This window comes from Solanum stenotomum, chromosome 1, assembly GCF_019186545.1.
Source record: "Solanum stenotomum isolate F172 chromosome 1, ASM1918654v1, whole genome shotgun sequence".
Taxonomy (NCBI): domain Eukaryota; kingdom Viridiplantae; phylum Streptophyta; class Magnoliopsida; order Solanales; family Solanaceae; genus Solanum; species Solanum stenotomum.
The window spans coordinates 47,010,340-47,016,779 of record NC_064282.1 but is presented as its reverse complement, the minus strand read 5'-3'; the positions used below and the strand labels follow the sequence as shown (position 1 = coordinate 47,016,779).

Sequence of the window (6,440 nt, the reverse complement as noted above, 5' to 3'; positions counted from 1 at the left end):
TACAGAGATACGGGATCGAGCCTTCAATAAATGAGCGAGTATGTCGTTTCCTTGTCTAATAAGGAGACTATGTGTGCATGCTAACATACCACCCAATAAATTGGTGGACAGATATGTAGAGAAAACAAAGTTCACCACGGTGAGGAAGATAAAGCATGTGGCAAATCATCTATATGGTTCAAAATCAAGGCTTGTAGGACCCTTGGCAGTCATGTCGCATGTTCTGGTTGAGCCTCCGAGAGTTGAGGGGGTAGTGAGCAAGATGAGAGGACAACCTAGCCAGCTGCAGGAGTGTAGTCACCACTAGCATCGTCCTTAGATGCTACATGTACTTTTTTGTCCTTGCCCACTATATTCTTGGATAGATTGGTCGTAGAGTAAAGGCATACTTATTCCATCTTAGACCAGGTAGTTGTAAAACTACCACAGGTAGTCCAGAGTTAGGTGCAGGGTGCGGAGAAGCGTCTCCGAGATGAACTTTGGCAAGAGATGTAACACCTCAGATTCGAGAAAGGGCAAGAATTCATTTTTTTCAAAAAATCTAGTGCCACAACCACGAAGGCCATCCACGGCCCGTAGGTTGACCCACAAACCATAGGAGGTATCCGTTGTTGGCCAGGTAGTTTTCCCCCTTGAAGGCTAGATCCACGGCCAAAATCAACGGACTGTCTATCGAACCACGGTCGGTGGACGGGGTCCATCGATCCAGGGTCTCAGGATCAAGTTTCTGAAGCCCAACGACGGTCGAATAGGACGGACCATCGGTTGAACTATGGTCCATCGCTTAGGCCGTAGCTAGATGGTCAGTAATTATATTTAGGGGTAGTTGGGTCTTTTCCTAATTATTTTATCCCAATACTATGTTGTTTACCCTTCACTAAAACCCCTATATAAGTGTTTTAGTCCCCAAAATTTCCCCAATAAAAATCATTCTCTCAAATTTCTAAAAGAAGTACAAGTCTCCTCTCCACACTACAAGAAAAACAACCTCTAAGGAAGGGAAAACTGGTCCCTAAATGTTCGAATCTGGTCCTAAATTTTCAATTGCGACGGGAAATGGCTGGTCGCCACCCGTCCTAATAGACGTCTTCGCTAAAGGTCAACTAGGACGAGTTTCTTTAACTGGTCCCTAAATGTCTTTTGGGACGGGGGAAAACATTGGTCGTTACATGCTTTTAAAGACCACATTTCTGCTCTCAAATAGATAATTTATACCATGTAAAAGTTTTACTTTTTGGTTCTTGTACTCTTTGGCGACGAGAGTGGTCTGGTCCTAGATATAATTAGAGACGAGCAATATTGTAGTCTTAGATTCTTCTTTACAGACAAACAAAATTTCTGGTCCTAGATTAACCTTTATAAACAAGCAACAATTTCAGTCTCTAATGTACCACCAATGGTTTAAAGCTCGATATGACAAAAAAATTAAATTCATCAATTAATATAAAATTGCTATTGAAAATCTCAATACCAAAAGATGATAATATATAGAGAGAGGAAGAGACAGAGATTTATTGCAATAAATTAGTTAGCATCCCAGAAGTTAGTTTCAATATTTGCTTAATTAAAAAAAATAGCCAGCATCTGAGTTTGACTACACTATTAAATATTCTATAACATTCATAGCAAAATAATAATGAGTTTGAGTATCTTCTAAACTTGTATCTTCACTTGTTACTTGTATCTTCAAAATCTACAAGTACAAAATTTTGAGTAGACGATAAATAATTATTGGTATAGTGCAAAAGATCCATAAGGGTGCAAAGTATATGAAACAAATAGAACTAGAAGAACATGATATTACACAAATGGATAGTTTCTCTACAGATAAGATGTATCTACAGATAAGAGATGTCTACCCTAAACGCTCTTTGAGAAGGCTAGTGTAAATATTATGATGCTCCGATATGGATATAATTTTATTATTGGCCCCACATGGTAGATTACATACTAAAGATAGGATTTCAAAGTGGACTGATGTCCAAGATATGACTTGCTTACAATGGTCAAACCATTCACGAACACTTTATCACCTATTGTTTCATTGAGAATACTCTACTATTATCTGGGGGGAAATACTCAACTAGCAAGGATTATGCAGGGTTGTAACAGAATGAAATGAGGAAATCCAATGGATTGTGGTAAATGCAAGAAGTCATTCAGTTGTTGCAAATATATATAGAATGTATTTAGTTGTTGGAATATATTACATTTGATTAGAGAAAAAAATGAGGCTATTTCAAAAGAAAGCCAGAACTAACCGAGAGTTGAATCAAATTCATTACACAGTCTTTTCCTGAGGTAATTCTAGAACAAATTATCTGGGAAAATACAACACCTTTTAGAGAAATTCAAGTGAAGATTGAAGCTTCTATATACTAGCTTTATATATTTAATCTTCTAGTCATGTATGAGCTATTACGCAAAAATGTCTAAATGTGTTTGGGACAGTTTGCTCAATCTTACAGCAACCCTGTTCTTAATATGATTTTCCCAGTGGGTAAATAAAATTATGTGCTCACACAATAAAATTAGTTAAACTGCTCACCTCAAATACAACATAAATTTCATCAAGTGCTATCCAAAAACATGAACAAAATTGCAAGAATATAAGAAAAATAATTAGAAAAGCTTAGAGTTTCATTAAAAAGAAGTCAAAATGTATTTTGAAGAATCACAACTAAACAGAATCATCTAGATAAGAGAAATAAATGGACTAAAGAAAGAAAAGAAAAAACAGAGAAATTGTGCAGTTATGCAGAAAATAAAAATTGAGCACGAAGAAGTTGGAAAAAAGAGAAGATTTGTTTTTGTATCAAGTCCCCTACTATTCAAGGAAAAGGGATACTGCTGATGTAACTAATAATCTAATTGCATCTATAAAAATCATGTCAAAACAAGGTACGTAAAGAAAAAATCTTCAACATAGAGATCTTGCCTTAATAAGTGAGTTAATATCTCAGATGGTCACTCAACTTTGAATAACTCACTTTGATGGTGACTTTCTAAGTGAAACACCAATAAGTGAGTTAATATCTCAGATGGTCATCAAATTCTTACTCATGAAACATTTCGAATTATAGAACAGAATGTTTGGAACCAAACTTTCGATAGTTATGTTGAACTCTCTAATAGATTGCGATAATTCTACTATTAGTGGGATAAGAATAGAATAGCCCTCAAAGAAATACAATCAAGCCAAGTAGCTAACAATATCGGGAAAAGTGGAAGAAGGTGTGCAACTGTTGTCATAGTAGTACCATGTTACATCAAACACTCTTAATTCAAGAAAACCTTCAGTAAACTCTATCTCCACGTAATGCAGATCAACCAAAAAATATCCAACACCTATAGTATTATAGTGTTTCAAAAGAAAGTATATATTTTCCCAATACACAAAGTTTTCTATAGACCAATGCATACATACTCTTCAATTTTATAAATTTATTTTTTGATCAGTACTGACTCCTCAATTTTTAGTGTTAATACTCGAGATATAACCACCCACATTAGTCTAAGTGCTTCATATTTTAACCATGCACATAATACCATTTTTATGTTCTTAATTGTGAACAATATTTTAGAAAATTAAATGCACCAGAAAGTGATCAGAACAAAATTTAACATATCATTTTTCATAATGAAACAAACATCTTTCATTGAGTTGTGATTTCAAATAAACAAGAATCAACCATTGAAATAATTCAACAGAAGAACAAGTGTAACAAAACTAGGAAAAAACAGCTTTGAAAAAATTATAAAATCTTCTCGATAGAGAATTTATTCTGCTTGAGAGTCTAGAGTTGTCTAATGGAACCAATGGAGCTACATGTCACCTTTTTAATCCTTGTTTTAGAGTGTTGTTCAAGCATTTTGATCAGTATTCTTAGATGGATAGGGAATTCAGAGGTAAACACGACGTTGCAATTAAGAATTTAATTGTTGCAGTGACACATCTCAAAGGTAAAAATGGTTAAGCAAAAGTGTTTCATACAGAATTACCTCTCTTCTCCTTAAGTTTTTGTGTCAACAAGCTGAAGATGCTGCTGCAAGGGTTGAAGAAGTGGGTTTTGTCGATCTTGCTCATTTTCCTGAGCTACCAATGCCTGATATCCTTCACTGCTTGCAGGTGAAACACATTTTTGGACTGCTTTATCTTCCTCTTTCCGTTCTTGATCTTTGGATGATTTATGCATTGAGCTTAAGTCCGTGTTAGTATTCTAATGTAGTTTGATGAACACAGCAGTTTGTATGTCCCTGACCTTATGGAGGCTTAAGATTGCAGGTTGACTTCCCATGATTTTCTCAATCTAACCACCTGTCTTGTTNAGTATTCTAATGTAGTTTGATGAACACAACGGTTTGTATGTCCCTGACCTTATGGAGGCTTAAGATTGCAGGTTGACTTCCCATGATTTTCTCAATCTAACCACCTGTCTTGTTTAAAGGGAAAATAAACAGAGCTAACAGAATGGATCAGTTTTACTTAATTGCTTCTGCAGTATTGAGCCTGTTGTCCTCAATATTTATGTGTCCCCCTGTTATAGTTTATTAATTTTAACCTTTAATTTTTCTTTTGAGATTTTGGGCTACGTTAGTCACTTTTAATGGGGGCTCTTCCCTGAAACTCTTAAAGATGATCAATTTTTATTCTAAGGTGAATGTCAGGAATACAAGTTTTGTGCTGTAGGATGTAAAAAGGAGGGAACTGCACCTAGTTTCCAACTCTGCATTGGTCAGCATTATTTTAAAAAAACTTCATGAGGATACTGCCTGTTGCCTTCCTAGAAGATATTTTCTAGCAGTCTCATGACACTCATGTTATGTTTCACCCAGGGGTTGAAGGATCAAGGAATATCTATTGTCACTGAATTGTGCGAAGCCAACAAGTTGAAGCAGGTTACTTCTGAAATACAAGGGGTCTGTATTTTGCTGTTGCAAGAGGATAAAAGAAGTAGAACTGTAATCAGACATATACTTTAAGGCATCCATTTTAGAGTAGTAAAACGGCTACATGAAGCCAAGAATAAATCAAATTTCTACACTGCTTACAAATTAATAACATCAAATCAAACTCTCTCCAAATACTTTTAAATAGATAATTCCAGTTATGTATTCATAAGATACCTCTAGGCTTAATGATCTTAAGTTATTGTGTTGTGGGGATTTGCCAGACAAATTAATAAATGGTCATTTAGGGTGAGCTGTCAAAAAAATTTGTTTAGTCACTAAGAGTCCTACACTTCATTCATTTTGATTAATCTGAAAATTCGTTGTCCCTTTTGAAATGTTATCGTCAAAATGTGGCCATTTTGGCTCCGGAATCATCTAAAAAACATTAAGCGCCTCGACCTATTCAAATGATTCTACAGTAATTTGTCAAACCCCCATACAACTACTAATTAAGCCATATAACCATGTAAAGGACATGGTTCAACCCCATATAAACATTAATCTTTCATAAGCAAGTTGAAAAACTTCAAAAGGGGAGAGCACCACACAAACACAATAGAATAGAATAGACTTAGAAAGTGATGGAACTAAAATTTTGTGATGATTAAAATAAATAGGTATTTACATAAAAACAACTAGTATTCTGTCCACACTACAAGTAAAACACTGATTTTTTTAACAGATCTGGGCACTTACTAGCTTGGTCTTATCTTTATTGCAAAACTACAGTTACAAAAAAGTAATTTTGGCTTCAACACTCCACAACCCTTTGTACCATGGATGTACACATAAATAAGAAATCATATAAACAAACCCTGAAACACCATTAGTTTAGAGAAAAGCTAACAAAAAACGTCACTAGGTTAGGGCAGAGCAAATAAAACAAGCAAAAATGACATTAATAAACTTATGGAAGAAAAGAAAGTAACTAGATCGGAAAAGAGGCATACCTGAAATTCTGTCTCGAGCAAAGCTACGACGACACAAGGAAGAAGATACCTTCCTTGAGTTTAGAGCAGAGCTGCAATGAAATACTACCTTCACCGAGATTAGGGTAGAGCTGTGATGGAAAAACAAGAGCGATCTGAAGAGAGACATCGAGATTAGGGCAGCATCTTATGACCATTGTTTTAAGAAAATAGAGTTCTTTTTAAATTTTTACTTTGATAATATAATTTACTTTGGCGCTTTAGTTTTTGTTAAAAGAAAAGTTTTAATTTTTAAAAATAATTCAGTATTAAATTTTTTGCAGTTCCTGGCGATCCTTCCTTGCAAGTCCTCCAATTATATAATTTGGGACTAGTTACTAAATATTTTAGGGACCATATTTAGTACCTTCACAATAAAGTATATTAATAAGGACTGAAATATAATCTCGTCCTTATATATATACTTTTAGAGACGAGATTATTATCTTGTCTCTAAAAGTTGGTCTTAAATAAGGCTTTTTCTTGTAGTGTTTAGAGAGCTCAATCAATATTTGCAAC

The 6,440-nt window shown here is 34.8% G+C and overlaps 1 long non-coding RNA gene across 1 annotated transcript; it reads right to left on the bottom strand.

Moving 5' to 3' along the window:
* Positions 1-1,488: 1,488 nt before the first annotated feature.
* Positions 1,489-6,134, bottom strand: LOC125878292 (uncharacterized). Its single transcript, XR_007447739.1, has 2 exons — positions 5,904-6,134; positions 1,489-1,693 (listed from the first exon to the last, which is right to left on the bottom strand). It is a non-coding gene; the product is annotated as an uncharacterized LOC125878292 (long non-coding RNA).
* Between the last annotated feature and the right edge of the window lie 306 nt (positions 6,135-6,440).